Genomic DNA, 13,401 nt, shown 5'->3' on the forward strand with positions numbered 1-13,401 from the left:
TCACATACGCAAAACTCCAGAGATGGCACTAAAAATACAAGAATATACAAATAAGTGACAGAAAGGTAAAATACTACTTAAACATGCTTAATTAGAGTGAGCGCCCATGAATCTTATTCAGGCAATAACATTTATGCACCAGATGAAAATGGCATAGGAAAACATGACTACAGTTTGAGTAGTTTGTAAAAGTAGATAGGATCCTGAAATAAGCCCCATTAGTAATGGATAGCACCAGGGATTAAGCAAGACAAACATTTCAGAAACAATTTTTCTTTATGATGTTTCACAGATCACTGTCCGATGCAAGCCAAGAGCTTTCCTTTGATGGCTCTAGCTGAAGATAACAGCAGGACTGAAGTGGATCTTTGAAACTAATGTTACAACTGTAGCACCTGAAAAGAAAAAGGCAGAGACACGATTATCTGTCAACACACATAATCTTAACTTCATAATATACAGGATGCATAAAGCAATAAACCCTTTGTCTTGAGTTGCTGAATAGTGTGCTCAGCTTAGAATCACGAACCTTTGTACACGAATCAAGCAGTAAGCAATCATTATCATGGTTGAACGTTATCACGGTTGAACGTGCCCCTTTCTTTTCCTTCTCTATTTTTTCTAAGGAGAAACTTCTTTTATAAATGGAAAAGCCTCTGAAGATGGATTAGATCTACACAAACTGAAAGTGCATGGCATTTATACTTGCTAGTACAGCTAAAGGTAAGCATGCCTACTTTCTTTAGTTGTTAGGAATTTTAGTAGGATTTTTAATTAATAACCTGCAATATCGCTGATGCTTCTTACATTTACTCACTGTATAACCTCAACCTCAATGCCCAACCAAATGGAAGATCTCCATTTATTTAGACCATCTTTTTAACATCACCAGCACTTGTGGGCAGTAGGAACATGAGCACTGACCTTTATGGAATATAAAATGGCGAAGGGCGATGTATTGTATGATGCTTAGAAGTAATGCCTCCTCCAACTCCAAGTAAAACCATTTGAGTAAATCTTGACCTCACAGGATGTTGTATCCGAGTTGGGAGATACACTGCAAGATGTAAATGATGCTGACTACCTCTTGACAACAACACATGGGAATTATCCTAATCATGAAACACCATGAACACAAACACAAGAAATTAACTATTTTCTAAAATTGCATCTCCAGAATATCCTGAATAAAATTATACTATATTGTAGCATGCCAGAGCAATATGTTTTACATGAGAGACAATTTATTCGCTCAAACTGAATAGGGCTTTGCATTTTGAGCTACTAATCTGTAGTTTCAATCATTAAACTTCCTGACCCCTAAACCATTTGCCTTGAAGACGTGGTTCATATCCATAGATGCGATCAAACAAGCCGTAGGTTTTCCTTGAACCTGCATTTTAATAGTGTTATAACTAAATTAGATGCAGAATTTGCAGAGTTAAAGAAAACAAAAGCACGCTATATACCACCATAATAAAGGTTTATCCGTAATGCGTAAATTTTCTGAACAAAAAGATCCCAACTCTCAAATACACTGTAGCTTACAATGGATTTTAGTGTAGCCAGATAAAATTCTTTTGGCCTCCATGCCAAATTGCACATTGAGCATAAGCATCTGATCAATGGGTCTGAATACTAATTATAAAGTGCATAACACCACAAAGTTTAGCACACAGTTGGTCAATACGTAACTACAACAAATAGCCTTATCAAACCCCCTTTATCTGTAGTATATTCCAACACATAGACCCTTAATTTTGCTTGATATGATATAATCATATAGCAAAACACATGACACATTTTCTTACCACATAGATTAAGCACTGATAATCTAAAAATGCAGCTCTAGAAATAACAGTGCTTGTATAGAAAAGGCACAGAAACGGTAAACCACATGAACCAATGGTTCTTGAATAAAAAACAGTTTTGTACCGGATGAAGAATATAACACCTTTCCCTCAGGAATATCACAAATCAAGTGTTATTAATCATGTAGAAGGAAATGAACGCAATTGTTGCTCAAGCAACTTAGTAGAAAACTGTACAGAAATAAAAGAACACCACTCTACACAATTGAAGTGGGCATTGCCAAGGGCGTGAAGAGAAGGGGATAAAAATAATCTACACAAAAAAGATGGATTTCATCAAATAAGGGAAAATAGATGTCCATGAATGAGGAAGTATCACGGGAGAGAGACAATTGATCTACCTGAGGGTACTTTATGTCCAGGTAAGGTACCACATAGGAAGAATAATTCTTGAAAAACTTTAGACCGGATGTTAGTTCAGATCCCTCACAGGCCCATATTGTCCAACCGAGACACACCAAAGCTCAACTCGTTGGGCCATATATATATATTTGATGGAAAATGCTCTACAAAACACTTAAATTCGATATCTTTAGAGGGCAGGTCAGATAAAGTATAAAAATAATATTTCAGTTAGTCAAAAGGTGCAGACATTCAAATATGAAAATATTGATATAGCCCATGCATGTTTGGGACCAAGTTGACTTCGGTTTCAATAAAATGTAAAGAAAATTGATGAAAAGGCTTGAAATTCATAGCAGCTTCCAGTTCTCCATCACACAAAAGAGATACTACCATAGCCGGTGCAAGTTTAGGACCAAGTTCACTTCTGTTTCAACAAAAAGTCAAGAAGATTGATGAAAAGGCTTGAAATTCATAGGGGTTTCCGGTTCTCCATGACACAAAAGAGATAGTATCATAGCCAGTGTATGTTTAGAACCAAGTTCACTTCCGTTTTAACAAAAAGTCAAGAAGATTAATGAAAACGCTTGAAATTCATAGCGGTTTCTGGTTCACGCCACATTAACAATTTTCATAATATACACCTACAGCTTTGAAGACCAAAAAAGTACTATCTTTTAAGAGAAGTAGGAATTGACAACTCATCAGTGCAGGAAAATGTACTTGTTATGATAGCTCCTTCATCCTAGCTTGTGATCCTACCTAGTGCAACATTGGTACCTGAAGAGTGGACTCCACGCACCAAGAGCCATGTTCTTATTACCTTTTCTAATTAAAGTAAGGATGCTGCACTTGGATTTCCTTTTCTGGCTACACAATGCAGAAGAACATTGTCCAAGTAAGTAAATATAAAGAGGTTCCATATTGCTTTTACTATTATAACCATACTATTTTTACTATTTATTTACTATAACCAACTATTATTTAGGATCATGTGTAAATTACAAACATTGAATTTTTGGAAGGAACTGTTGCATGGTTTGACCAGAACTAATACACATACTTCTTTTACTATTTCCTAGCAAGAACTGCTGCAACCAACTAAAATAATAGAAAAATACATTGTACTCCTAAGAGAGCATTTCTGTTGTTTCATTCTGAGACAATAGGGAAGTACTTGAATGCATATAACAAACAGTACAATGCTGCTAAATTCAGAGATTACTCTAGTATGCCATATAGAGTAACCTAGAAACAAACCTTTAATACCAATACATGTAATGGAAACTGAAAATCCTTTGTTCTTGGTAGCTTCTGTGATTCCCCTCCTTGCTGACTTGCTTCTCCTCTGCCTTGATCCTTGAGGCCGCGCTTTCGATAATACCTGCAACTGATAGAAACCATGCAAATAAGAAATTTACTGAATTCCTATGTGATATATATCTAGAATTGAGATATGCATATCTGAGCAAATCTAAAATAAGAGTGGATGCCTAAAATAAAATCATGGTGATTACAGCAGGTAACTTTGACCCCTATATTCCTGATTCGGTAACTGAATCAAATTCTACTATGCAGGTCCTGGAGCTTCTCATGCACAAGTTATTCAAGGGCTACAACCAACTTGAAGAGCCACAACCAACTTCATCATAAGAAATAGTACCAATAGCTACTTTTATCTCTAGATTTTGAGAAGGAAGCACCCAATGCCATGCCAAGTATGTTTTCCTGTTAACCCATTTGCCCAATCTCTCTTAGGTTCCTAACTTTTCTTAAATATCGGGACGAGATTTTGTTTAAGGGGGAAGGGTTTGTAACATCCCAAATTTTTCAACAAAGAAGAAAATGAAATTTTCCTTTTTCCAAATTTTGGAACCAACAAAAACTTTATTTGAGTTCTATAATGTGCATAATGCTCATACCTAAATGTTGTGAGTTTTGCCATGATGCTTGTGTGAAGTATTTTGGAATGATCTAAAACCCTAAACCCTACCCTTTTCAACATCAAAGAGGAACAAATAAAAAGAAAACAAAAGAAAAGGAAAAGCATATGTGGGCATATAGCCATAATTACAAATCTTGACCTAAGCCCTTTTTACTTTACCAAATGGTTATGAACCATGGTTAAACCCAACCTAAACCTAACTAAACCCTAGACCATGATAATTGGATCAAAGAGAGAGAAAGAAAAAGAAAAGAAAAAGCAAAATAACCTCACATATGTGCTTATGGCCATTTTTGTAAATCTTTAAACTAGGCCATTTTGAATTGTGTCAATTGTTTGGAAATATTACTAAACACATAAGAATCACTTTTGAATCAAAGAAACCCAAATCAAATGAAAACAAAATTCAAAACTATGCAACATGTGATAATAGTCAATTTTGGTTTTTATATCAGGGTACCCACTTTGAGCCCCTGTATTAAGAAACTTTTAAACTAAACTCTCTCAACTCTTTGCACCTCATCCAAGACCTCATCAAGTTGAACACTTTTTATGTTGACCACCTTGACTAATTCATCTCAATTCCTTAATATAAGCATGCAAAGTTGTGACATTGAATCAGATTTAAGATCAACCCCAATTTGATTTTTCCCAAATCTCTTCCAACTTTCAAACCAACATCATCAGGAGGTGCCAAACATTAGGTGAGACACCCCCATAAAATTTTGTGCCAAAATTCAAAAGTTAATCTCTTTCGTCCATTTCATCGAGCACTTTGTGTGCAACAATCTGCCCACCTCATACACTCTAATATCCATCATGTATTAGACTAAACCATCATGCTTTTTGTCATCATTGACCTCCTCTTACACCCAGTACACAATGCCAGGCCTTGGAGACAATGATCAAAGCAAGGAATGATCACCACAAGTCCATGCTGAGCCCTATGGCATCACCATGCCACTCCTCACCACCTGCTCTCTCCGGTCACCCTCACCATGTCCTTCAGTTCGCCCACACTCCACTGAGCATGCCTGTACCTGCCCTTGGCCAAGGAGACGCATGGCCTGACCAGAACTCGACGTGCCCCGACGCGCCCAGACACGCCCAGGCCATGCTAGAGCGCGCACGGGCACGACACTGGACGCGCCAGAGCACTGCGTCGCCTCATCGCGTCTGCCCTCCCCTCTCTCTCTCCTCTCGCACGCGCACTCCCCTATGCACTAGCTCCCTCCTAGACAAGCTCCCTCTCGCCCCCGTGAACTGTCGCTGTCGTCCTCGTCGTGGACTTCCGCCACGGTACTGCCCACCTCCGTCACGCTCCTGCTCGCCATAGGCCATCATTCTCTGAGCCAGCACGCCCTCGAGCATCGCCATGATGTCTGCAACCTCACGCCAACCTCGCCTACTTCTCTCCGCCCCTGTACCGTCGCCTCCATCGACGACCTCACCGTACACCCGCAGCACCCCTCAACTCTATAAATAGAGCGCTCCCCCGAGCTATTTCTTCACACCAGCTCGCTCCCCTCTCCTCTCTGACTCTCCTCGACCCTCTCCCTCTCCACATTACCACCGGAAGCTCGCCAATCGCTCGCCGGAGTCCGTGGAGCCGCCGCAGACGAAGCCGTCGATTGGAGCCACCTCAGGCGACGCCACCCGTACCAGAAGCTCCGCCACCCTCGACAACCTCCTCATGCGTCAACGCCGATGATCGCCGGCCACCGGTGAGCTCTCCGACCCCCTAGCCTCGCCGCCAGTGAGCTCGTGTCTCGCCGGAGACGACGACGGCCGTGCGCCGTCGGATCTTGTTCTAATCGTGCGTCCCAGATTAATTCATACCGTTTCGGGTTTTAAACCCCGCTGATAGGTGGGGCCCTCCCTGTCAGGCAACCCACTGTGCACTGGTGCATAGCTGGGCCGGCCCAATTCGTTTCCCGCGCAAGCCCAAGTATTCAAATTCAAATTAATTTGTTTAACTGAAATTCTATACCGGTGCTTTGCTAGAAATTGAATAACTTCAAATCTGCTGTGCCAAATTTGATGAATTTTATATTGTTGGAAATCTTGTGAAATTATCTACCAAACCCCACTGGTTACAAATACTAGCTCATTATAGATCAAGTGCAAAAAAAATAACAAGGCAGTAACTTTTTAGATTTAAAACATTTTTATAAAATCAACCATGAATTATTTTGAGTTGATTCTAACTCTCAAAAATCACATTTCATATTGTCTATCTGAATATGTAAAAATATGACATGGTTGTTTCAAATGATCATGGGCTAGATTCAAATAGTGGCTATGTGGCCATTTCTAGCTCATTTTAATTATTTCAAAAATAGTATTTAAATTCTATGAGATGTAGCATCTCATTTAAATCATTGTCCTAAGTAATCCAATATGAGGTGATGATCTTATTTTATAGAATCTCATATTTAATTACTCAGTGATATTAAATTGTTCCATAAGTAGTCCTCAAATTGCATGAGATGAAGTATCTCGTTTAAATCATTTTTCCAAATGGTAAATGGGAAGTGTTGACTTTGGTCAGCATGATCTCATGCTTATTATTTGTGGATACTAAACCTTAGAAATACGCAATGAGAGGAAATTATTTCTCCAAGGAAATAAATAGAAACCCTAATAAATTTTCAATGAGAGGAAATTACCTTTCAAAGTAAATAAAAGTAAAACCCTAGTATAGATGCTTGTGACGATAATAAGTCATCTTGTGTGAACCATTATGGTTACTAGTCTACCTAAGTATTTGTGTGGTGATTGTGTACCTCGTATTCATTTATAGACGCTAGTAACGAGTGCTACGAGGAAGAAGAAGTCTATGAAGAAGAAGAGAACTTTGATCACTACACCAATCAAGGCAAGCTATATTATTGCAAGCTATTACCAAGCTACCATAATGCAAAGCTCTACTAAAGCAAGGCACCATTGCAATATTATTTTGTGTTTAAGGATCCAATCCCAAGTTTTTATCTTACAAGCTTTTACTTTGGTTTATCAAAGTTATTTTGTTCATAGTTTACTTTGGTCTAGATATGAGGTATTCCAAGAGCATCAAAGTTAGCCTAGAGGACTACAATGTAGATAGCACCCCTCATGATTAGTTGCTAGTGCTAAACTAAAATAGACTACTCTAGATGGGAAACATGTGAATCAAATGACTTTGAAAACCTTGGAATGATGAGTCATTCTATTGAAAGATTTTGAAGGTGAATATGACTTGTGAATGACATGGTGTATTTTACAAAAACTGATGTTTGGGTTCGGATGCGATACCATTCCAATTTTAAAGTACCCCCACAATACCTGATCATGGGTAGGGCTTAACTGGAAATTTATGTGCTCTAGTATGGGTTCCCTCTAAACAAGCGTCATAGGGGTTATGCCGAGGCTGCCTCCATTGAAATGTGAAATGACGTGAAAAAGAGGTGAATGTCCTACCCAAGCCCTGTGCAGTTCCTAGGCTAACGGTTTGTCTTCACCGGGAGGCCAAGCTCATGGGGAGAGGTGCCTATACTAGAGTATGTAAGTGAAAGGTTATGGTTGGTAGTCCGCACACGGAGTGTGATAAATCAGGGCCAGTTAACCCTGACGGATTATTGCAAATGTTGTGGCAAAAGTGTGCGACCTCTGCAGAGTGTAAAACTATTTGAATAGCCGTGTCCACGGTTATGGACGATTGGAAAGGCCATACTGTTCCGTCATCAGACCATTTTCAAAATGTGACATATGACTGGTGACTGGTGACTTGAACTTGAAAGGTGAATTTGACTTGATCACAACAGAGTTGTGGGAATGACACTAATGTTCCCACTTGAGTTAGTTAGGCAAATAAAGAGTCTTTTACTACTAAGTTCTTATAAAATAAAACTGGCTTTATGCAAATGAACCTAGAGCTTAGAACCCCCTTTCTATAGTTGATAGTGCTTACACTAGTATTAGTTTGCGAGTACTTTAAAGTACTCATGGTTGTGTCCCTGGCTATTCAAATGGCCAGACTATGAAGAGGAGTACCAGAACCAAGAGGATGGACAGCAGGACGTCTATGATAACTAGGACTACTCCTGACGTCAAAAGTTGCCTGTGGAACAGATGGACCGCAACCGCTACTTCGCTTCCGCTATGTGTTTGTAATTGGATCTCTAGATCCACTATGTTGTAAGACTGGATCATGTGATCCTTTATTATAAGACGATTATGGTTTGTAATGAATGGTGTGTTGTGATATCAACTGTTATTCTCGCAAAAACAATCTTCCTGGGATTGCGATGTATGGCATAATAGGCATCTGGACTTAAAAAAATCCGGGTGTTGACAAGTTGGTATCAGAGCCATTGTTTGACCTTAGGAGACTCTAGTTAGAATGGACGTCTGAAAAACCTAGTTTCAAAACAAAAGAAGTGAATATATATGAAAACTTATTCTCACTCTTATCCTTGAGATCTTTTTCACAATGAGAAATCCATGCTCTACTTTTCCTTGTAATCCTACAAAAAAATTTGCACACTTGATCACTTCTCTAACTTACTCATCCTAATGCTTCACAGATGGAGTACCACTATGAGTCTTATCAACTTGGCCATGGAGGAGACCTAATGTTTGAAAAGGTTCTTGAACTAGAAATTGTATTAACTCCACATGTTTTATCAGTCTTCTTGGGGAAATAGACAGTATGTTCCTTGTCATCAACATTAAAAGTGACTTTTCCTTTATTGCAATCAATAACAGCCCCTGCGGTGTTGAGAAAAGGTCTCCCAAGAATAATGGACATATTATCATCTTCAGGCATTTCCAACACAACAAAATCAGTTAATATCAAGCAGTTATTAGTAACTTGAACAGGAACATCCTCACATATACCAACAGGAATAGCAGTAGATTTATCAGCCATTTGCAAAGATATATCAGTTGGTATCAACTTATCTAAATAAAGTCTCTTATAAAGAGAAAAAGGCATCACACTAACTCCCGCTCCCAAATCACATAGAGCAGTTCTAACATAATTATTCTTAATTGAACAAGGAATAGTTGGAATACCTGGGTCGCCAAGCTTCTTTGGAACCTTACCATTGAAAGAGTAATTAGCAAGCATAGTGGAAATCTCCTCATTAGGAATTTTCTATTTGTTAGACACAATATCTTTCATATACTTTGAATAAGGAGGCAATTTAATAGCATCAGTCAAAGGGATTTGCAAGAATAAAGGTTTCACCCAATCACAGAATTTATTATAGTGCTCTTCTTCCTTTGATTTTAGTTTCTTAGCAGGAAAAGGCATTTGCTTTTGAACCCAAGGTTCCCTTTCACTACCATGTTTCTTAGCAATAAAATCTTCTTTAGTATACTTCTTATTTTTAGCATGCTTTTCAGGTTCTTCTTCAACCTCTTCTTGATCAGAAGCATCATTCTTATCATTATCTTTATCATGTTCATTACCACTTTCAGTTTCAGCATCAGAAATAGAAATACTATTAGGATCATTAACAGGCTTAGAGGATTCTACAACAGTTTTATATTTCTTTTTCTTTTTCTTAGATGGAGCACTAGTTTCAGTTCATTGAGAATCTTGTTCAACTCTTTTGGGATGCCCTTCAGGATATAGAGGATCCTGGGTAGAAACAGCGCCTCTAGTTGTTACTTCATAAGCATGTTTTTCTTTATAATTATTTTCCAACAAGTCATTTTGCACTTTAGTGAGTTGATCAATTTGAGTTTGAACCATATGAAAGTGTTTAACAAGCATCTTAACATCATTGGAGGTTCTCTCCACAATACCATGCAATTCACTAATAGCTTGAGAATTTTCCATTAAATGATTCTCTATTCTCATATTGAAATTTTCTTGCTTAACAATATAATTATCAAATTCATCTAAGCATTGTGCAGGAGGTTTTGAATACGGAATATCTTCTCTAGTAAAGCGTTCAAGAGAGTGTACCTCAATCATGGATGAAGGGGGAGTGATCTTACATGAATCTTCTATGGGAGGTAAATTCTTCACATCTTCAGATTTAATACCCTTCTCCTTAAGAGACTTCTTAGCTTCCCTCATATCTTCATCATTTAATTTAATCATACCCCTCTTCTTCAGTATCGGTGTTGGGGTTGGTTCAGGTGTAGTCCAATCATCATGATTCTGGCCTATTTGAGCCAATAATTCTTCAGCGTCGTCTGGAGTTCTTTTCCTGAAAACACAACCAGCACAGCTACCTAGGTATGCCCTAGACTCAATGGTTAGTCCACTATAAAATATATCAAGTAAATCATGCTTTTCCAAATCATGTTCAGGCCGAGCTCTAATAAGAGAGCAAAATCTCGCCCAAGCCTCAGGCAATTTCTCTCCATCTTCCTGGTCAAAATTATAAATTCTCTGCAAAGCAATATGTTGAGCACTAGCAGGAAAGTATTTCTTGAAGAAAACATCAAGCAATTCTTTTAGACTATTAATAAAATCAGGTGGCAAACTATTATACCAAGTTTTAGCATCATCCTTTAATGAGAATGGAAAAATTTTAGCAACAAAGTAAGTACGCTTCTTAACATCATCAGAAAACAAGCTACTCAGAGTAGATAACTCAATCATGTGTTCAACAGCACTTTCTTTTTCAGTACCACAAAAGGGTGTTTTCTCAACAATAGCTATATGAGATAGATCAAGAGAAAAATCATAATCTTTATCCTTAATGTTTATAGGAGATGTGGCAAATTTAGGATCAGGAGACAGTTTATATCTAACAGTATGTTCTGCAAGCAACTTTTTAATTTTTCTTGCATCAGTAGTAGCATTGCATTTTTCAATAAAATCATCATCAAGTTCCACATAATCTTCATCAAGATCATCACTAGAGTATTCAACAGACTCACGTGAATTAACAGGTGTAGCAGCATTTTCATTAGGAGTTTCAGTATTTTCAATTTGTCTAGACCTAGCAATTGTAGCATCTAGAAAAGATCCTAACGAACCATCATTATCAAGCACAGCGGAAGCATCATCAAAATTATAAGGGGAGTTTTCAGATTCAGCAGAAGTACCAGCATTTGAAGCTTGTGGAGGTGAAACAAGTTTACTTATCACAGATGGTGAATCAAGAGCAGCAGAGGTACTTAGAGTTGTACCTTTTCTTGTAGTGGATGGTAATATGGCGACCTTAGTATCGCGAGGTTTACCCATGATGGAGAATTTGCAGCGAACAATATCAATCCAAGTGAACTTCCAAATAAAGCTATGCTCCCCGGAACGGCGCCAGAAAATAGTCTTGATGACCCACAAGTATAGGGGATCACAACAGTCTTCGAGGGAAGTAAAACCCAATTTATTGATTCGACACAAGGGGAGACAAAGAATACTTGAAAGCCTTAACAGCGGAGTTGTCAATTCAGCTGCACCTGGAAATAGACTTGCTCGCAAGAGTTTATCAGTAGTAACAGTTTTATAGCAGTAGCAGTAGTGAAATAACAGCATCAGAGTAACAAAGACAGCAGTAGTGATTATAGTAAACAGTAGGATTAAAATACTGTAGGCACATGGATGGATGAACGGGCGTTGCATCGATGAGAGAAACTCATGTAACAATCAAAGCAGGGGCATTTGCACATAATAATAAAACGGTATCCAAGTACTAATCAATCAATAGGCATGTGTTCCATATATAGTCGTACGTGCTCGCAATGAGAAACTTGCACAACATCTTTTGTCCTACCAGCCGGTGGCAGCTGGGCCTCTAGGGAATCTACTGGATATTAAGGTACTCCTTTTAATAGAGTACCGGAGCAAAGCATTAACACTCCGTGAACACATGTGATCCTCACATCACCGCCTTCCCCTCCGGTTGTCCCAATTTCTGTCACTTTGGGGCCTCGGGTTCCGGACAGCAACATGTGTATACAACTTGCAGGTAAGATCATAAACAACGAATATCTTCATGAATCAATAACATGTTCAGATCTGAGATCATGGCACTCGGGCCCTAGTGACAAGCATTAAGCATAACAAGTTGCAACAATATCATAAAAGTAACATCTACGGATACTAGGCACCATGCCCTAACAATCTTATGACTATTACATGACCAATCTCATCCAATCCCTACCATCCCCTTCAGCCTACAGCGGGGGAATTACTCACACATGGATGGGGGAAACATGGCTGGTCGATGGAGAGGCGTCGGTGTTGATGATGGTGATGATCTCCTCCAATTCCCCGTCCCGGCGAGGTGCCAGAACGGAGTTTCTGGTCCCGAGACGGAGTTTCGCGATGGTGGCGGCGTACTGGATTGTTTCTGGCGACTTCGACTCTCCCCCCGTGCGTTTTTAGGTCGAAGGCAATAAGTAGTACAAAGGAGGGCGTCGGGGGCCAGCCGAGGCCGCCACACACTAGGGCCGCGCGCCCCCCTCCTGGGCCGCACCGGCCTAGCGTGTGGGGCCCTCGGGCCCCCACCTGGCTTGCCCTTCTGGCTCCGCCAATATTCTGGGAAAAATCGGACCTTTTGCATAAATTCCGAGGATTTTCCTGAAAGTTGGATTTCTGCACAAAAACGAGCACCAGAGCAGTTCTGCTGAAAACAGCGTTAGTCCGTGTTAGTTGTGTCCAAAATACACAAATTAGAGGCAAAACAATAGCAAAAGTGTTCGGGAAAGTAGATACGTTTTGGACGTATCAAACCACTATGTTGCATACCTGGACTTCATGCTGTACCAGACCCGCAAGGAGTTGGACAACGCCCGCGCCTTTCGCCAAGCACATTACCCATGAAGATGAAGAACCCACCATTCCGGATGAAGAGTAGTAGGTGTGAGTTTGTATCTGTCCCCTTGTATCGTAGAGCGAATGAATGGTTCTTAAAACCAACGGTGTGTTAGATTTGTAATGTGTGATGTTTGGTATGAATGAAAAAGTGTTGTTGGTTTTTACCCCCTCAACACTACTCAAGTTTTCAAGTTTTGAACTTTTTCAAATTTAAACCAAACAAACCATAGAAATTCCCTCTTATCTTATGATCTACCTCAAATATTCAGATGGCCCCACCAACCCGCAGCACCAATCAGGATGCAATGCTGCAGATGCTACAAATGATGATGGCAGATAGAGAAGCCGAGAGAGCTGAACGACAAGCCAATATTGCCGCACTACAGCAGATAGCTCAGAACAATCAAGGACATGGACATCAGGATTATCCTGGATCCAAGCTGAAGAATTTCCAAAACACTAACCCTCCCATGTTCAGC

The 13,401-nt window shown here is 39.5% G+C and overlaps 1 long non-coding RNA gene across 1 annotated transcript; it reads right to left on the minus strand.

The window, feature by feature from the left end:
• Window positions 1–1,968: 1,968 nt before the first annotated feature.
• On the minus strand, window positions 1,969–2,905 carry LOC127333510 (uncharacterized). The gene is made up of 2 exons (XR_007871248.1): window positions 2,213–2,905; window positions 1,969–2,124 (listed from the first exon to the last, which is right to left on the minus strand). It is a non-coding gene; the product is annotated as an uncharacterized lncRNA (long non-coding RNA).
• Between the last annotated feature and the right edge of the window lie 10,496 nt (window positions 2,906–13,401).

This window comes from Lolium perenne, chromosome 2 (assembly GCF_019359855.2).
Source record: "Lolium perenne isolate Kyuss_39 chromosome 2, Kyuss_2.0, whole genome shotgun sequence".
Classification (NCBI taxonomy): domain Eukaryota; kingdom Viridiplantae; phylum Streptophyta; class Magnoliopsida; order Poales; family Poaceae; genus Lolium; species Lolium perenne.